The sequence below is a fragment of the Balaenoptera ricei genome, chromosome 10 (genome assembly GCF_028023285.1).
Source record: "Balaenoptera ricei isolate mBalRic1 chromosome 10, mBalRic1.hap2, whole genome shotgun sequence".
In the NCBI taxonomy this organism is placed as follows: Eukaryota; Metazoa; Chordata; class Mammalia; order Artiodactyla; family Balaenopteridae; genus Balaenoptera; species Balaenoptera ricei.
In genome coordinates this window covers 67,516,070-67,536,450 of record NC_082648.1, presented here as the reverse complement: position 1 = coordinate 67,536,450, position 20,381 = coordinate 67,516,070, and the positions used below count along the sequence as shown (strand labels likewise).

General features: G+C 38.6%; 1 pseudogene; it reads left to right on the top strand.

Annotated features, from left to right (window-relative positions):
• Window positions 1-7,589: 7,589 nt before the first annotated feature.
• On the top strand, window positions 7,590-7,820 carry LOC132372628 (small nuclear ribonucleoprotein G-like; annotated as a pseudogene).
• The last annotated feature ends 12,561 nt before the right edge of the window (window positions 7,821-20,381 follow it).

Here is a 20,381-nt window from a genome sequence, read left to right as displayed (position 1 = left end):
AGGCCGCGATAATGAGAGGCCCGCGCACCGCAATGAAGAGTGGCCCCCACTTGCCGCAACTAGAGAAAGCCCTTGCACAGAAACGAAAACCCAACACAGCCATAAATAAATAAATAAATAAATAAATTTTTTAAAATATGTCTTTAAAAAAAAAAATGAGGAAACTGAGACTCAGAGAAGTTTAATGACTAGCTCAGGATCACATCACCAAGTCACACAATCACACTGTGGTATGGGCTTGTTAGAAACTTCCAGGAAACCATGTATCTCTGCCCCAGCCTAAAACAGGTGACATGCTACATAGCTTTCTATGAGAGTGTCAAGCACTGCAATCCAATAGATCAGAGAAACTGGTTTAAAGAGCAATTTTAGACCACATGGCAGAGATTGCTTGCTGTCACTCAATATGAATTCATTTCTTCTTCCTTAGTAACAGAATCTCCAATTTAACTGGGCACAAAGCTAGTCAACCTCCCTTGCACCCAAGTATGACAACTGTCAGCAAAATTTTTCTGTATACCATATAGAAAGTGTCCTTAGAGGAAAGAAGCATAGCCTCCTTCTTCCTTTATTACTTTTGCAGGATGAAATGTAGATATAATGTTGGAGCCTGTCATGGGTTAAGTTGTACCTCCCTCCAAAAAATAAGATACGGTGAAGTCCTAACCCCCAGTCCCTCTGGATGAGACTTTATTTGGAAATAGGGTCTTTGCAGATGTAATCAAGATAAGGTTATTAGAGTGGGCCTTAATCTAATACAACTGCTATCCTCATGAGAGAAAACTTTGAACACAGACATATAGGGACAACACCACGTGAAGACACCCTGACGGGAACAGAAGGAAGACAATGTAGAGAAGATAGCCCTGTTATGACAGAGGTAGAGATCAGAGTAATACCTCTACAAGCAAAGGAAAACCAAAGAATGCCAGCAAGCAGCAGAAGCTAGAAGAGGCAAGGAAGGATTCTTCACTACATCCTTTAGAGAGAGTATGGCCATACTCCTTCATTTCAGACTTTCAGCCTCCAGAACTGTAAGACAATAAATTTCCATTATTGTAAGCCACCTAGTTCATGGCACTTTGTTGCAGAAGCCCTAGGAAACTAATACAGTGCCTGAGCAGTCATATTGGATCATGAGATGGCTTGCTGTGGATGTCAGAAAAGCAAGAGAGAAGAAGCCTGGGGCCTTGATGACTTCATAGAATAGAGTCTGAACTATCTGTCTGTGCAGTTTTACATGAGAGAGAAACAACTTTCAATCTTGAAGCAACTGTTATTTGGAGTTCTTATTACTCACAGATGAACATAATTCTGATATGAGCTACATACCTCTCCTTTAAAAATGTACTACTAAGGGCTATGGTGCCTAATCCTAGCCTTCATGGAATATTCTGGTTCTCCATCCATTTTCTCAGTGGAAACAATTGGGAGTGTGATAAATCTTATCATAGATTCCAGCTTTACCAAGGAAGACAGTAAAATTAAGATGGTTCTTAAAGATTGCTGGGAACTGGAGGCAAATGACTCAGGGTTGAAATCATGGGTTATTCAGATTAAATATGATAGTAGCATAGTATAGTGGGTAAAAGAACAGACTGTGGCATCAAACAGTCTTGGAATCCAATTCCAATTCTACCCCTTACTAGATAGCTAAGTGATTTTGAATAAGTTATTTCACATCTCTACTCCTCAGGTTTCTTATCTATAAAATAGATGATAAAAAGAGGCATGCTAATGTTTTGCTTAACTGAGGATGGAGAGTATGAGTGCAAGTTAATAATGAATTTACTGGATTGTTGACGGGATTAAGTGAAAAATACACATGAAGTGCTTGACACAGTTCCAAGCATGTATTAATTTCCTTCCCACCATAGGGTTTTTGCACATGTAGTTCTATTTCCACGGATGTTCTCTTACTGTCATCAGATTCTGGTAAATAAATACTCTCTGTATGACTAATTCACATACATTAATCTCAGCTCAGAGCTCTTCTCTTCAGAAATTCCTGTCTTGGTCTCCCCTGCACCAAGGGCACACATAACTTGATGATTTTTAATCATAGCTCTTAGTAAAATTTGATCTAGGATAATTATTTGTGTTATTATTTGATTGATTTCCATCTTTCCTTCTAGACTAGCACTCCTCAAAGTATGGTTTACTGGCCAGTGCTGATCTGCAAATTATTTATTACTTATCCTCCAGGAGATAAAAACAGAAACTAAGATTAAGTTTTTAGAAACTTTTATAACAATTTGATATAGTAATTATGGTTTGTATTTTTCATATTTGACTTTTTATTTTGTTTTTCCAGTAATTCATTTTTCTTATAATCTACAAAAGCATCTGTCCACAACTGACTTCTTAAATTTTTTAACTGATCGTAACAGAAAACAACTAACGAAATAGTAACAGTAAAGTCTTCTGTATCAATAATTACTTTAAATGTAAATGGATTAGATTCTCTAACCAAAAGACATAGAGTGGCTGAGTGAATTAAAAACAAGACCCAACTACATGCTGTCTACAAGAAATTCACTTTATTTATTTATTTATTTTTTTTTAGAAACTCACTTTAGATTTAAGGACACATATAAGCTGAAAATGAAAGGATGGAAAAAAATATTCCACGGAAATGGTAACCAAAAGAGAGCAGGGTTTGAAAGAAAAAAAGTCGCAAGAGAAAAAGGACATTATATACTGATAAAAGGATCAATCTACCAGGAAGATATAACAGTTGCATATGCATCCAAGGTCAGAGCACATAAATAATATATAGCAAACACTGACAGAACTGAAGGAAGAAATAAACACCAATACAACAAAAGTAGGAGACTTCAGTTCCCCACCTTCAATAATGGACTGTAACATCTGAACAGAAGATCAGTAAAGAAATAGAGGGCCTGAATAACACAATAGAGCAACCATTTGCTAACATATGTAGAACATTCTACCCCACAACAGTAGAATACACATTCTCCTCAAGCACACACAGATCTTTCTCCAGGACAGCTCACATGTTAGGACAAAAAACTAGCCTTAACAAATTTAAGAAGACTGAAATCATACCACAAAGAAATGAAACTGGAAATCAATAGAAAAAGGAAAACTGGAAAATTGACAAGCATGAAAATTAAACAACATACTCTTGAACAACCACTGGTTCAAAGAAAAAAATCAAAAAGGAAATTAAAAAATATTTTGAGACAACAAAAATGAAAACACAACACACCAAATTTATGGGATGCTGCAAAAGCAGTACTAAAAGGGAAGTTCATAGAAATAAATGCCTGTGTTAAAAAAGAAAAAAGATTTCAAATAAACAACTTACCTGTGCACATCAAGAATCTAGGAAAAGGAGGAACAAGCTAATTGGCAGAAGGAAGGACACAACAAAGGTAAGAGCAGAAATAAATGAAATAGAAAACAGAAAAACAGTAGCAAAAAATGAAGCTAAGAGCTGTTTTTTTAAAAAAATAAAGTTTACAAATTTTGCCTAGACTGAGAAAAAAACAGAGAAGTCCCAAATATTAAAATCGGAAATGAAAGAAGAGACATTGCAACTGATGCCACAGAAATGAAAAGTATCAAAAGAGACTATGATGCACAACAGTATGCCAACAAATTGGATAACCTAGAAGAAACAGATAAATTCCTAGAAACATACTATAAATAAAATCATGAAGAAATAGAAAGTACGAATAAACCTCTAACCAACAAAGAGATTGACTCAATAATCAAAAACCTCCCCAAAAAGAAAAGTTCAGGACCAGATGGTTTCACTGATGAATTCTACCAAACATTTAAAGACAAATTAACACCAATCCTTCTCTTTCAAAAAACTGAAAAGGAGGGAACACTTGAAAACTCATTTTAAGAGGTCAGCATTACTTTGATACAAAAGACAGACAAAAACACCACAAGAAAAGAAAACTACATGCCAACCTGATGAAAAGAGGTGCAAAAATCCAGAGCAAAATGCTAACAAAGCAAATTCAGTAGCATATTAAAATGATCATAAGCATGACAAAGTGAGATTCATCCCTGGGATACAAGGATGTTTCAACATACAAAAATCAATTAATGTGATACACAACGTTAATAGAATAAAGAATAAAAATCATATGATCATCTAAATGGATGCAGAAAAAGCATTTGAAAAAATCTAACACCTTTTATGATAAAAACTCTTAATAAACTAGGTATAGAAAAAAATGTACCTCATCATAATAAAGGATATATATGACAAGCCCACAACTAACATACTCAATGGTGAAAAGCTAAAACCTATTCTTTTAAGATCATGAACAAGGCAAGGATGCCCACTCTCACCACTTCTGCTTAACATAGTACTAGAAGACTTAGTCAGAGAAATTAGGCAAGAAACAGAAATAAAAGCCATCCAAATTAGAAAGGAAGAAGTAAAAGTGTTCCTGTTTGCAGACAACATGATCTTATATATAGAAAACCCTAAAGATTCCATTTTTTAAAAAGCTCTTAGAACTAATAAATTCAGTAAAGTTGCAGGTTACAAAATCAACATACAAAAATCAGTAGCATTTATACAGACTAACAATGAACTATCTGAAAAGGAAATTAGGAAAATTATCCTACTTATAATAGCACCAAAAGGAATAAAATACATATGAATAACCTTAACTAAAGGGGTGAAAGACTTGTATACTGAAAACTATAAATCACTGATAAAAGAAATGAATATGACACAAACAAATGGAAAAACATCTTGTGTTCACTGATTGGAAGAATTGATATTGTTAAAATGACCATACTATCCAAAGTAATCTACAGATTCATTGTATTCTCTATCAATATCCCAATGGCATTTTTTACAGAAACAGAAAAAACAATTCTAAAATTCATATGAAATCACAAAAGACTGTGAATAGCCAAATCAATTTTGAGAAAGAAGAACAAAGCTGCAGTATCACAGTTCCTGATTTCAAAATATATTACAAAGCTAGAGTAATCAGAACAGTACGGTACAATATCATTTTAATTAAAACATAAAATCAAAACAGAGTACAAAGCAGAGAAATAAATCTGTGCGTATATGGTCAACTAATATTTGACAAGGGTACCAGGAATACACAATGGGAAAAGGATAGCTTGTTCAACAAAAAGTGTGGGGAAAACTGGATATCTACATGTAAAAGAATGAAACTGGACCCTTACTTTACATCATACAGAAAAATCAACTCAAAATGGATTAAATTCTTAAACATAAGACCAAAAACTGTAAAACTCCTAGAAGAAAACGTAGGAGAAAAACTTCATGACAGTGGCCTTGGCGATGATTTCATAGATATAACAGCAAAAGCACAGGCAACAAAAATAAGCAAGTGGTACTACATCAAACTAAAAAGTTTCTGCATAGTAAAGGGAGCAATTAAAAGGCAACGTATGGAATGGGAGAAAATATTTGCAAATCACATATCTGAAAAGGGGTTATTGTCTAAAATATATGAGGAATTCCTACAATTCAATAGTTAAAAAAAAAAACTAATACTCTGATTTAAAAATGAACTAGACTTGAACATTTCTCTAAAAAAGACATACAGAAGGTCAATGGTATATGAAAAAATGCTCAACATCACTAATTATCAGAGAAATTCAAATCAAAACCACCATGAGATATCACCTCACATCTGTCAGTTTGCTTATTATCAAAAAAAAAGACAGGAAGTGTTGGCTAGGATGTAGAGAAATTGGAACCCTTGTACATTGTTGGTGGGAATGCAAAATGGTGCCACTGCTATGGAAAACAGTATGGAGGTTTCTCAAAAAATTAAAAATAGAACTACCATATAATCCAGCAGTCCCATTTGTGGGTATTAATCCAAAAGAATTTAAATCAGGATCTCTAAAAGATAATAGTGCTTTTATGTTTATTACAGCAATATTCACAATAGCCACGATGTGGAAATAACCTAAATGTCCACCAATAGATGAATGGATAAAGAAAATGTGGTATATACATAAAATAGAATACTCTTTGACCTTAAAAAGAAGGAACTCCTGCAATATACAACATGAATGAACCTTGAGGACATTATGCTAAGAAAAATAAGCCAATCACAGAAAGATAAATATTGAATACTTCCACTAATATAAGGTATCTAAAATAATCAAATTCATAGAATCAAAGAGTGGAATGGTGGTTGCCAGGGGCTAGAGAGAGGAGGAAATGGGGATAAAGTTTCAGTCAAGAAAGATAAATAAGCTCTAGAGATCTGCTGTTCAACATTGTACCTGCAGTCAACAATAATATATTATACACTTAGAAACTGGTTAAGAGGATAGATCTTATGTTAAGTGATCCTCTCACTATAAAATAAAATACAATATAAAATGAAAGTGGGGACTTCCCTGGTAGCGTGGTGGTTAAGAATCCGCCTGCTGATGCAGGGGACACGGGTTCGAGCCCTGGTCCGATAAGATCCCACATGCCACAGAGCAACTAAGCCTGTGTGCCACAACTACTGAGCCTGTGCTCTAGAGCCCACAAGCCACAGCTACTGAGCCCACGCGCCTAGAGCCCATGCTCCACAACAAGAGAAGCCACCGCAATGAGAAGCCCGCGTACCACAACGAAGACCCAACACAGCCAAAAATAAATAAATAAATAAACATAAAAAATAAATAAATAAAATGAAACTGGTTTTTGATTACAGATAGTTCAAGAAGCACTGTTCTGGACCAGGGATCAGCAAACTTTTCCTGTAAAAAGTGAGAGTAAACATGTAGGCTTTCCAGGCCAATCAGTCTCTGTTGCAACACATAACTCTGCCCTTTTAGCATGAAAGCAGCCATAGACCATACATAAACAATGAATATGTCTGTGTTTCAATAAAACTTTATATTAAAAAAAGATGATGGGCCAGATTCGATCCACAAGCTGTAGTTTGCCAACCCCTGTTATAAGCCATGAAACTCCAGGGAGCAGATGTCTCATTTGTTTTAGTCTTCACTGTCTCTCCAGTGCCTAAAATATCCTTCACATAATAGGTACTCAATAACTATGTATTTAAAGATGATTAGTCTACTTTATGATGCAGGTGCAGGTCTTGCCTGAATTGATGTAGACGTCATATGTCCAGGGCTATCAATGCCATGGATGACCATGATAAGAATGTTAACTGACTCTGGTTAACCACAGATAACCAGATAAAAACCACAGATGTTCCACAGATCAAATATAGTCTGGGAAGCAAAGGCAGTCACCAGTTGCTTGAAAAAAGAAAGGAAGAGGGTACTGGCACTTGGTAGGGTTTTAAGGAAGCTGTGAAAGTTTGAGAAGAATGGTAAGGGAAGCTAAAAGTGGTGTGTGATAGATACATTGCTGAGCTGAGGTTGGAGAGCATGAGTGAGAGATGGCAATGACCCAGAGGGCAGCAGTGTCCTCTAACAAGGCCCTGGGCTTGGTGTTCCAGGTAGATTAGCCTAGAAGGAAGACTGTTGAATACATCCTTGTCCTTTTCCTCTTTAAAAACCTCTGATGATACCACAGGAGTGTGAGGGAGACCATGAGTACCATTTCAAGGCAGCTCTAAGCACACTGAGTAGACACCATGAGCAAGGCTCACCAACCCAAGTTGAAAAAAATTTAAGGACAAGAAGTTATCACTGAAATTAAACAGCAACAGATGTATCCAAGGAATATTGTGGGAATTTGATTCCTTTATGAATCTTGTGATAGATGAAATGTGTGGAGATCATATCCAGGGCAACAGAACAATATTGGAAAGGGGATAATACAAGGAAATAGTATCATCATGTTAGAATCCTTAGAAAGAGTATAAATGATGGCTGTGTTCAGCAGAGAAATCAATTTCTTCCACACGTCCCATCCCCAAAGGGCTTGTTTTATTGTGATGTAAAAGTCAGGTGATGCACACTTGTCATATTAAATTTTTTACTGAAATTTTTAAAAACCCAAAATGCTGATAACTTGCTAAGATCAGATCCAAAATCCCCTGACATCGAAAGTCTTTGATCATTTGGTTCCAAACTACCTTTCTCATCACTTCATGCCAGCAACCCCTTCCCCAAAATATATTGTTCCTAGAGCCACACCAGGCCATTTACTCTTTCCCTCAACATGCCTGATGCTTTCACATCTTGACACCTTGGCTCTAGCTATTCTCTTCCCTGCAATGCCTTTCTCTTCCTCTTCATCCAGCAAAGTCTTAGTCCCCCCCCTTGGAGACCTACACTGTGAAGCCTTCATGGCTCACTTACCAGATAGTTTGTCTCTCATTCCACTGCTCTGCCATTACATTCTATCCCAATCATTTGTTTGCATGTCTGCCTGTGCGCTGAGACAGGGAGTTCCTTGAAAGCTAGTTTTAATATTCTGGTGCTTAAGCAGAATTGGCAAAAATGCAAAGAGCCCGTGATCTGCATTTAAAGCAATTATAGCAGTATTTTGTCCTGCATTCTCTCTTGCTACACTGATTTTCCTGCCTGCATTTATCCCTTCCCAGCTGAATCTTTTCTTTTGCTCTTCTCAGACCCAGACACAGGAGAAAACCTTTCTATGCAAGGTTGATAAGCTTATCTGTAAGAAGGGCTAAATAAATGTTTCAATTGTGTTTTTAAATTATTGAATACCCAAACCCACAAAGACATTTTTGAGGACTTTTCAATCCCATGTGTATTTTCAGGGAAGTGTATCTAATATGTTTTTATTAGTTAATTTACATTTAGCTTATCAACATAATGTACTTTTAGTCATTACACTCCAAATCTAACACATTCCCTTAGGAAGCACAACAATCTATTTTTTCTCTATTAACAGAGTGTTGTTTTCGCCAACTGAAACTTGACACATAATAATATTAATTAAACTGAATTTCTGGTTTCTTTAAAATAAAGTTTCTGAATGAACACAATAGAGTGCAAGATCTTTGGGTTAGTACCATCAGGGGACTACATTGGAACCCGACTCTTTTTTTTCTTTCCTTTTTTTTTTTTAACTTTTTCTTTTTTTTGGCTGAATCAGGTCTTAGTTGTGGCACGCAGGATCTTTCATTCTGGCACACAGGCTCTTCGTTGTGTTGCATGGGTTTCTCTCTTGCAGTGGCGCACAGGCTCCAGAGCATGCAGGCTCTGTAGTTAAGGCATGCGGGCTCTCTAGTTGTGGCATGTGGGCTTGGTTGGCCCATGGCATGTGGGATCTTAGTTCCCCAACCAGGGCTTGAACTGACATCCCCTGCATTGCAAGATGGATTCTTAAACATTGGACCACCATGGAAGTCCCTCTCTCTTTCTTTCTTTCTTCTTTCTGTCTTTATTTCTTTCTTCCTTCCTTCCTTCCTCTCCCTCTTTCTTTCTTTTTTCTTTCCCTCTTTTTTTCCTTTCCCTCTTACTTTGTTGTGTCATGAAACAGTTTCATATCATAACATTTTAATTTTATCATAATAAAAACATATTTTAAAGCCATTTGAGGTTACATGGAACACACTCAAAAGCTGTAGCATCAAAATGAAACAGTGTGGGGGGGAGCTTCAAGATGGTAGAAGAGTAACACGTGGAGATCACCTTCCTCCCCACAAATACATCAGAAATACATCTACATGTGGAACAACTCCTACAGAACACCTACCGAACGCTGGCAGAAGACCTCAGACCTCCCAAAAGGCAAGAAACTCCCCACGTACCTGGGTAGGGCAAAAGAAAAAAGACAAAACACAGACAAAGAATAGGGACAGGAACTGCACCAGTGGGAAGGAGGTGTGAAGGAGGAAAGGTTTCCACACACTAGGAAGCCCCTTCGTGGGCAGAGACTGCGGGTGGCGTAGGGGGGAAGCTTCAGAGCCAAGGATGAGAGCGCAGCAACAGGGGTACGGAGGGCAAAGCGGAGAGATTCCCACACAGAGGATCGGTGCTGACCAGCACTCATCAGCCCGAGAGGCTTGTCTGCTCACCCGCTGGGGCGGGCAGGGGCTGGGAGCTGAGGCTCTGGCTTAGGTCGGATCGCAGGGAGAGGACTGGGGTTGGCGGCGTGAACACAGCCTGAAGGGACCTAGTGTGCCACAGCTAGCCGGGAGGGAGCCCAGGAAAATGTCTGGAGCTGCCGAAGAGGCCAGAGACTTTTTCTTGCCTCTTTGTTTCCTGGTGCGCGAGGAGAGGGGATTAAGAGCGCCGCTTAAAGGAACTCCAGAGACGGGCGTGAGCCGCGGCTATCAATGCGGACCCCAGAGACGGGCATGAGACGCTAAGGCTGCTGCTGCCGCCACCAAGAAGCCTGTGTGCAGCACAGGTCACTCTCCACACCGCCCCTCCCGGTAGCCTGTGCAGCCCGCCACTACCAGGGTCCCGTGATCCAGGGACAACTTCCCCGGGAGAACGCACGGCGCGCCTCAAGCTGTTGCAACGTCATGCCAGCCTCTACCACTGCAGGCTCGCCCTGCACTCCGTACCCCTCCCTCCCCCGGCTTGAGTGAGCCAGAGCCCCCGAAGCAGCTGCTACTTTAACCCCGTCCTGTCTGGGAGAGAACAGACGCCCTCAGGTGACCTACATGCAGAGGCGGGGCCAAATCCAAAGCTGAACCCCGGGAGCTGTGCGAACAAAGAAGAGAAAGGGAAATCTCTCCCAGCAGCCTCAGGAGCAGCGGATTAAATCTCCACAATCAACTTGATGTACCCTGCATCTGTGGAATACCTGAATAGACAATGAATCATCCCAAACTGAGGAGGTGGACTTAGGGAGCAATGATATTTTTTTTTCCCTTTTTCTCTTTTTCTGAGTGTGTATGCGTATGCTTCTGTGTGTGATTTTGTCTGTATAGCTTTGCTTTTACCATTTGTCCTAGGGTTCTGTCTGTCTGTTTTTTTGCTTTTTTGTTGTTTTTGGTTTTTTTTAAGTACAGTTTTTAGCACTTGTTATCACTGGTGGATTTGTTTTTTGGTTTGGTTGCTCTCTTCTTTCCTTCTTTCTTCCTTTCTTTTATTTTTTATTACTTGTTAAAAATTTTTTTAATCATTATTTTTTATTTTAATAACTTTATTTTATTTTATTTTACTTTATTTTATTTTATTTTATCTTCTTCTTTCTTCCTTTCTTTTTTTTCTCCCTTTTATTCTGAGCCATGTGGAGGACAGGCTCTTGGTGCTCCAGCCAGGCATCAGGGCTGTGCCTCTGAGGTGGGAGAGCCAAGTTCAGGACACTGGTCCACAAGAGACCTCCCAGCTCCACATAATACCAAACAGCGAAAATCTCCCAGAGATCTCCACCTCAACACCAAGACCCAGCTTCACTCAACGACCAGCAAGCTACAGTGCTGGACACCCTATGCCAAACAACCAGCAAGACACGAACACAGCCCCATCCATTAGCAGAGAGGCTGCCTAAACCCATAATAAGGCCACAGACACCCCAAAACACACCACCAGACTTGGACCTGCCCACCAGAAAGACAAGATCCAGCCTCATCCACCAGAACACAGGCACTAGTTCCCTCCACCAGGAAGCCTACACAACCCACTGAACCAACCTTAGCCACTGGGGACAGACACCAAAAACAATGGGAACTACGAACCTGCAGCCTGTGAAAAGGAGACCCCAAACACAGTAAGTTAAGCAAAATGAGAAGACAGAGAAATACACAGCAGATGAAGGAGCAAGGCAAAAACCCACCAGACCTAACAAATGAAGAGGAAATAGGCAGTCTACCTGAAAAAGAATTCAGAATAATGACAGTAAAGATGATCCAGAATCTTGGAAATAGAATGGAGAAAATACAAGAAAAGTTTAACAAGGACCTAGAAGAACTAAAGAGCAAACAAACAGTGATGAACAACACAATAAATGAACTTAAAAATTCTTTAGAAGGGATCAATAGCAGAATAACTGAGGCAGAAGAACGGATAAGTGATCTGGAAGATAAAATAGGGGAAATAACTACTGCAGAGCAGAATAAATAAAAATGAATGAAAAGAATTGAGGACAGTCTCAGAGACCTCTGGGACAACATTAAATGCACCAACATTCGAATTATAGGGGTCCCAGAAGAAGAAGAGAAAAAGAAAGGGACTGAGAAAATATTTGAAGAGATGATAGTTGAAAACTTCCCTAATATGGGAAACGAAATAGTTAATCAAGTCCAGGAAGCACAGAGAGTCCCATACAGGATAAATCCAAGGAGAAACACGCCAAGACACATATTAATCAAACTATCAAAAATTAAATACAAAGAAAAAATATTAAAAGCAGCAAGGGAAAAACAACAAATAACACACAAGGGAATCCCCATAAGGTTAACAGCTGATCTTTCAGCAGAAACTCTGCAAGCCAGAAGGAAGTGGCAGGACCTATTTAAAGTGTTGAAGGAGAAAAACCTACAACCAAGATTACTCTACCCAGCAAGGATCTCATTCAGATTCTATGGAGAAATTAAAACCTTTACAGACAAGCAAAAGCTAAGAGAATTCAGCACCTCCAAATCAGCTTCACAACAAATGCTAAAGGAACTTCTCTAGGCAGGAAACACAAGAGAAGGAAAAAGCCTACAATAACAAACCCAGAACAATTAAGAAAATGGGAATAGGAACATACATATCGATAATTACCTTAAATGTAAATGGATTAAATGCTCCAACCAAAAGACACAGACTGGCTGAATGGATACAAAAGCAAGACCCGTATATATGCTGTCTACAAGAGACCCACCTCAGACCCAGGGACACATACAGACTGAAAGTGAGGGGACGGTAAAAGATATTCCATGCAAATGGAAATCAAAAGAAAGCTGGAGTAGCAATTCTCATATCAGACAAAATAGACTTTAAAACAAAGACTATTACAAGAGACAAAGAAGGACACTACACAATGATCAAGGGATCAATCCAAGAAGAAGATATAACAATTGTAAATATTTATGCACCCAACATAGGAGCACCTCAATACATAAGGCAAATACTAACAGCCATAAAAGGGGTAATCAACAGTAACACAATCATAGTAGGGGACTTTAACACCCCACTTTCACCAATGGACAGATCATCCAAAATGAAAATAAATAAGGAAGCACAAGTTTTAAATGATACATTAAACAAGATGGACTTAATTGATATTTATACAACATTCCATCCAAAAACAACAGAATACACATTCTTCTAAAGTGCTCATGGAACATTCTCCAGGATAGATCATATCTTGGGTCACAAATCAAGCCTTGGTAAATTTAAGAAAATTAAAATTGTATCAAGTATCTTTTCCGACCACAATGCTATGAGACTAGATATCAATTAGAGGGAAAAAATCTGTAAAAAATACAAACACATGGAGGCTAAACAATACACTACTTAATAACCAAGAGATCACTGAAGAAATCAAAGAGGAAATCAGAAAATACCTAGAAACAAATGATAATGAAAACACGACCACCCAAAACCTATGGGATGCAGCAAAAGCAGTTCTAAGAGGGAAGTTTATAGCAATACAAGCCTACATCAAGAAACAGGAAACATCTCAAACAACCTAAACTTACAACTAAAGCAATTAGAGAAAGAAGAACAAAGAACACCCAAAGTTAGCAGAAGGAAAGAAATCATAAAGATCAGATCAGAAATAAATGAAAAAGAAATGAAGGAAACGATAGCAAACATCAATAAAACTAATAGCTGGTTCTTTGAGAAGATAAACAAAATTGATAAACCATTAGCCAGACTCATCAAGAAAAAAAGGGAGAAGACTCAAATCAATAGAATTAGAAATGAAAAAGGAGAAGTAACAACTGACACTGCAGAAATACAAAGGATCATGAGAGGTTACTACAAGCAACTATATGCCAATAAAATGGAAAACCTGGAAGAAATGGACAAATTCTTAGAAATGCACAACGTGCCGAGACTGAACCAGGAAGAAATAGAAAATATGAACAGACCAATCACAAGCACTGAAACTGAAACCGTGATTAAAAATCTTCCAACAAACAAAAGCCCAGGACCAGATGGCTTCACAGGCGAATTCTACCAAACATTTAGAGAACAGCTAATACCTATCCTTCTCAAACTCTTCCACAATATAGCAGAGGGAGGAACACTCCCAAACTCATTCTACAAGGCCACCATCACCCTGATACCAAAACCACACACATATATCACAAAGAAAGAAAACTACAGGCCAATATCACTGATGAACATAGTTGCAAATATCCTCAAAAAAATACTAGCAAACAGAATCCAACAACACATTAAAAGGATCATACACCATGATCAAGTGGGGTTTATTCCAGGAATGCAAGGATTCTTCAATATACACAAATCAATGTGATACACCATATTAACAAATTGAAGGAGAAAAACCATATGATCATCTCAATAGATGCAGAGAAAGCTTTTGCCAAAGTCAACACCCATTTATGATAAAAACCCTCCAGAAAGTAGGCATAGAGGGAACTGTCCTCAACATAATAAAGGCCATATATGACAAACCCACAGCCAACATCGTCCTCAATGGTGAAAAACTGAAACCATTTCCACTAAGATCAGGAACAAGACAAGGTTGCCCACTCTCACCACTATTATTCAACATAGTTTTGGAAGTTTTAGCCACAGCAATCAGAGAAGAAAAAGAAATAAAAGGAATCCAAATCAGAAAAGAAGAAGTAAAGCTGTCACTGTTTGCAGATGACATGATACTATACATAGAGAATCCTGAAGATGCTACCAGAAAACTACTAGAGCTAATCAATGAATCTGGTAAAGTAGCAGGATACAGAATTAATGCACAGAAATCTCTTGCATTCCTATACACTAATGATGAAAAATCTGAAAGTGAAATTAAGAAAACAATCCCATTTACCACTGCAACAAAAAGAATAAAATACTTAGGAATAAACCTACCTAAGGAGACAAAAGATCTGTATGTAGAAAATTATAAGACACTGATGAAAGAAATTAAAGGTGATACAAATAGATGGAGAGATATACCATGTTCTTGGATTGGAAGAATCAACATTGTGAAAATGACTCTACTACACAAAGCAATCTACAGATTCAATGCAATCCCTATCAAACTACCACTGGCATTTTTCACAGAACTAGAACAAAAAATTTCACAATTTGTACGGAAACACAAAGACCCCGAATAGCCAAGGCAATCTTGAGAAAGAAAAATGGAGCTGGAGGAATCAGGCGCCCTGACTTCAGACTATACTACAAAGCTACAGTAATCAAGACAGTATGGTACTGGCACAAAAACAGAAATATAGATCAATGGAACAGGACAGAAAGCCCAGAGATAAACTCACGCACATATGGTCACCTTACCTTTGATAAAGGAGGCAAGAATATAAAGTGGAGAAAAGACAGCCTCTTCAATAATTGGTGCTGGGAAAACTGGACAGCTACATGTAAAAGAATGAAATTAGAACACTCCCTAACACCATACACAAAAATAAACTCAAAATGGATTAAAGACCTAAATGTAAGGCCAGACACTATAAAAAACTCTTTGAGGAAAACATAGGCAGAACACCCTATGACATAAATCACAGCAAGATCCTTTTTGACCCAGCTCCTAGAGAAATGGAAATAAAAACAAAAATAAACAAATGGGACCTAATGAAACTTAAAAGCTTTTGCACAGCAAAGGAAACCATAAACAAGACCAAAAGACAACCCTCAGAACGGGAGAAAATATTTTCAAATTAAGCAACTGACAAAGGATTAATCTCCAAAATTTAGAAGCAGCTCATGCAGCTCAATAATGGCCCATTATTAGAACTGAGGCACAAAGTCAGAAACCAATTTAGGTGCAGAAATCATGATGCTGCATCACAGAATTCTTTATTTTTTTATTTTTTATTTTTTTAATTTTTGGTTGCATTGGGTCTTCATTGCTACGCAGAGGTTTTCTCTAGTTTTGGGGAGTGGGAGCTACTCTTCACTGCAGTGCACGGGCTTCTCACTGCGGTGCCTTCTCTTGTTGTGGACCACGGGCTCTACGCATGCGGGCTTCAGTAGTTGTGGCACCTGGGCTCAGTAGTTGTGGCTTGCAGGCTCTAGAGCACAGGCTCATAGTTGTGGTACACAAGCTTAGTTGCTCCACGGCATGTGGGATCTTCCCGGATGAGGGCTTGAACCCATGTCCCCTGGATTGGCAGGTGGATTCTTTTTTTTTTAATAAATTTATTTATTTTATTCATCTATTTTTGGCTGCATTGGGTCTTCGTTGCTGCGCGCTGACTTTCTCTAGTTGCAGTGAGCGGGGGCTACTCTTCGTTGAAGTGCGTGGGCTTTTCACTGCGGTGGCTTCTCTTGTTGCAGAGCACAGGCTCTACGCGCATGGGCTTCAATAGTTGTGGCTTGCGGGATCTAGAGAGCAGGCTCAGTAGTTGTGGTGCACGGGCTTAGTTGCTCTGCGGCATGTGGGATCTTTCCGGACCAGGGCTCGAACCCGTGTCCCCTGCATTGGCAGAGGGAGTCTTAACCACTGTGCCACCGGGGAAGCCCTGGCAGGCGGATTCTTAACCACTGCGCCACCAGGGAAGTCCCCAGAATTCTTTAGATTACTGTTACCTCTCCTCAATATTGGTTCTGAAGTTTAGGATGAGTTTGAATATGCTTTGGGGTTCAAGTGCAATCAGCGGTGGGGAGGAAAGTACTGCAGAATCCAACAAACAGAGCTGAAAATTGGTCCCTGCCGGCATGACTTTCACTGCAAGAACTGAGAAAGGGACAGGGGAGGTGGTCCTGGAGAGGAAACATGAGTTACTGTTCATGGAGGAATATTTCATGGATATCAAGTTGGCAAAAACAAAAACTGTCCCCTACTGTGAGGTTCAACACAGTGCTGTTGTCTAATGAATAAAGAGTAGGAAAATGATAGTATGTGTTCTGAAAGGTTTAAGCTATAGATCCATCCCAAACCATTAACTTCTGTGGGATCTATGTGATTTTAAGTATTGGGCAGGATTAAAGCTTTCACAGTTTGCTGAAAGTTCTAAGTGCACTTTGGACTGATGACTGAGTCTCCTGTGTGAATACAGTAATGAACTTTGCTCTCTCTTAGTTTGTCTCTCTTTCTCTCTGGCTACTGAAACCTCGATTTCTAAAGCTATAAGTATATACTTACAGCTTATAGTACACTTACAGCCTGTGCTTCAAGAACCTGCAACTATTCTTTCTAGTACTGCAAGGTCAATTCAGCTAATTAATGACACCAAGAATAAAAAAATAAGGAGATAAATACTATTTGAGATCAAACTCATGGCCATTGTCCATCTAGCCCAGGAATAGACAATGGGTTGATTCTATGATGGCAACTACCAAAGCCTAGGAATGTGATCCCAAAATAATCCTTAGCTTCCTTTTATAGCAATTATGGATTTTCATCATAAGCCAATGGTACTTTTTTTCAAAATCATGCCTTTTCTAACTGTGCATTGAGACCCATAAGTGGGTTGTAAAATCATTTCAGTGGGTTGGGACTAGACTTTTTAATTAAACAGAAAAAATAGAGCTGAAGAGTAGAGAAGTAAAGGGAAAAAAGAAAACTTTTGTTTTAGTTGTGTGTGTGTGTATGTGCTGGGTCCCTACACAAAATACATTTTTTCCTATGGATTACATTTTTAAAAATACAGACATAAACATAGACATGGATATAAGTATAGAGATATAGCTATATATTAAAGAAATAGCTGGCAAACTCTCCCCAAAATACTATCATCAATCCCATGTAAGGCATTCTCCACCATAATATTCATGGGCATCTACAGAAATACAATTATAATAAAAATGACTACCTTTGACAAGACCAGGGATAACTAAAAGTTAAAACAGAAAGAACAAGTTACTTAAAGTTTGGAAGACAAACTTAAGCTGAACTTCTCCAACCTTAATTTTCTCATGTTATAAAGAAAATCAGAGATGATTTAAAGAATAAGCTCTCAAAATACTTCATTCTATTCTCTTCTATTCTTCTGTTCTGCCAACCCCAAATATTTGAGTATTGTCATTCACTTTCATCCAACTCTAATATCAAACATTTTTCATACAAAATAAGTATGATGTCTTTCTTATTTTAAGAAAGTTTCTTTTTTCCCTAGAGAATGAATTCCCATTCAACAAAGAAAATGTAGAAGAAAGAAAATCACTCTTAGACCTAATTATTTAAAACAAATAGTGAAGATTTTTCTAAGCAGCATAAATTATCTAATACTTTCAGAGAGATTTACTTTAAACTGTAAGATAAGAACATGTTTACAAATTACATTATACAGGGTCTTCTGCTTGACTTATACCTTTGAGTTATGCAGAGCTATACAAATGTAGTTCCTGATAAAATAGACAGCAAATCAGTATAACACTGCAGTATCAGCCTTTGTGTTGGCAGAAATGCCCACTGATATTCTGGAGTGGGGGTGAACACTGGAATTCCTTTTAAACAGAGTATCAGCTGCATAATTCTCCTCTGATCTCACACCCACTTGTGCCGATCTTCCTTTTTCTCTGCCCAGGCACAGAGTGGAAAGAGATCAGAACACAATTCTTACACTCCCATTCTGCTCAACTCCAGTTCAAAGATAGACATGAAATGCAAGCAGGGTGTGGTTACACTTGTGGGATGTGAGTTTGGCCAGAGCCTGAGCATTGTTATCTCATCTGTTTTATTCACTCCCTGTGCTCTCAAAGTCCTATCTCTGATTCATTTTTTCTCAACCCTCTGAATCTTGAACAGAAAGAACTGCATTTTAGAACTAGAGCAGTGACGAGTATCATCTAAACCCTAAGTCCTTGCTATGGTACATAAGATGCTCCATCATCAGGTCTCTGTCTGTCCCTGTGACCTCCTCTTCTGCAACCCTCCCCTTCTTTGCACTGCCCTCCTTGCGAGCCTTAGACAACTCCAGCATGCTCCTGCCCCATATCCTGTTCCCTCTGCCTACCTTCCCTTGGGTTTCTGCATGGCCTAATTCAGATCTCTGTTCTACCTCTGAATCTAGAACTTTCCTGGGCCCATCACTCTGTATCCCATATACTTTGCTCTATTTTTCTTCATAGCACTTAAGTGCTTAGTTTGATTTCTTCTGCTGCAAACATGGGCTTTAGTGTCAGACACACCTAAGTCAGAATCCTGTCTCTGCCTTTGCTCTGATCTAGGACAAATTACATAATCATATACCTTAGACTCCATTTCCTTACTGGTAAAAATGAATTATTGTATAGTTAAAATGGAATTACATGTAAAAGTTCTGAACTCAATGCCTTATTAGATTAGAATTCAAGTTTCATAAGGGCAAAGATTTTGTGGGTTTAAAGCTGTACCTTATTCCCCAAAACAGTACCAAGAATTAGTTTCATAAACATATTTTGAAGGAAGGAAATAAGAGAAGGAGGGAAGGAGAGAGGGAGGTACAGAAGGAAGGAGGGAAGGGAGGGAGGAAGGAAGGAGAACAAACGATTATGTGATCAATTTAAATTATGATTATTGTTATTCATTTTCTTCTACCAAAGTGGCTCTGAAATGCTTCTTTGAAAGAAGACATGTATGGTAAACGAATATGCACCTAACTTTTCCTAATGCACAAGAGGTCCTCCTATTCCTTCTCACCATCTGACTCCTAAAAGTTATTCAATCCTTATTTCTAATGACATCTGAAAATAAGCAAATAAATTAAAACATAAGAAATAACATACTGAAGCTAAGATAGCAGTGGTATAGGTCAGACAGGCAATAGTTGAGACCCAGAGTCTAGAGAGACCTGCTAAAGTGAGATGGTCCATATAGCTGATGACCCATAGCTATGAAGGTCTCCAGACAAGAGAATGAATTCTTTGCATACTCAATGTTAGAGGCCCTCTGGGAGGCCCGCAAGCAAAGCCCAGAATAAAAGGTATCTGTCAACAGGTAGCAGGAAAAGTCCAGGTAAGCATGAACTCAGCGTCATGGAAATCTAACAGTGGTCCTCCAGCTAACTGTGAGCTCCATGAGGTCAGGGACTTTCTCTGATGTATTCTCTTCCACATCCACAACACCTAGCCAATTCCCCAATATTGTGCATCCTCGATGATTATTTATTGAGTGAATAAATTACGAATCAAGTAAGATTATTTTTCAATTAAAGGTAACAGCCCCAACACAAGTTCTCTTAAAAAATAATATAACTAAGCAGGCCAGGTTTAGATTTGACTACAGAAGCAGCTGAATGCAGGGCCCAAATATTAATATCGGGTTGTAGTCTTTTCATCTTTCCCTTTGGATGACTCCATTCTCAGCCCACCAACACTTCCCAAGGCTACATGTTTTGTTAGTCATGCAGCAGGAAAATTCGCACACATGAATGCAGGGGGAAGCATGTTGCATTGCCTCTGCTTGGGACATACACCATTTCTGAGACAATCACTGGAGCGCT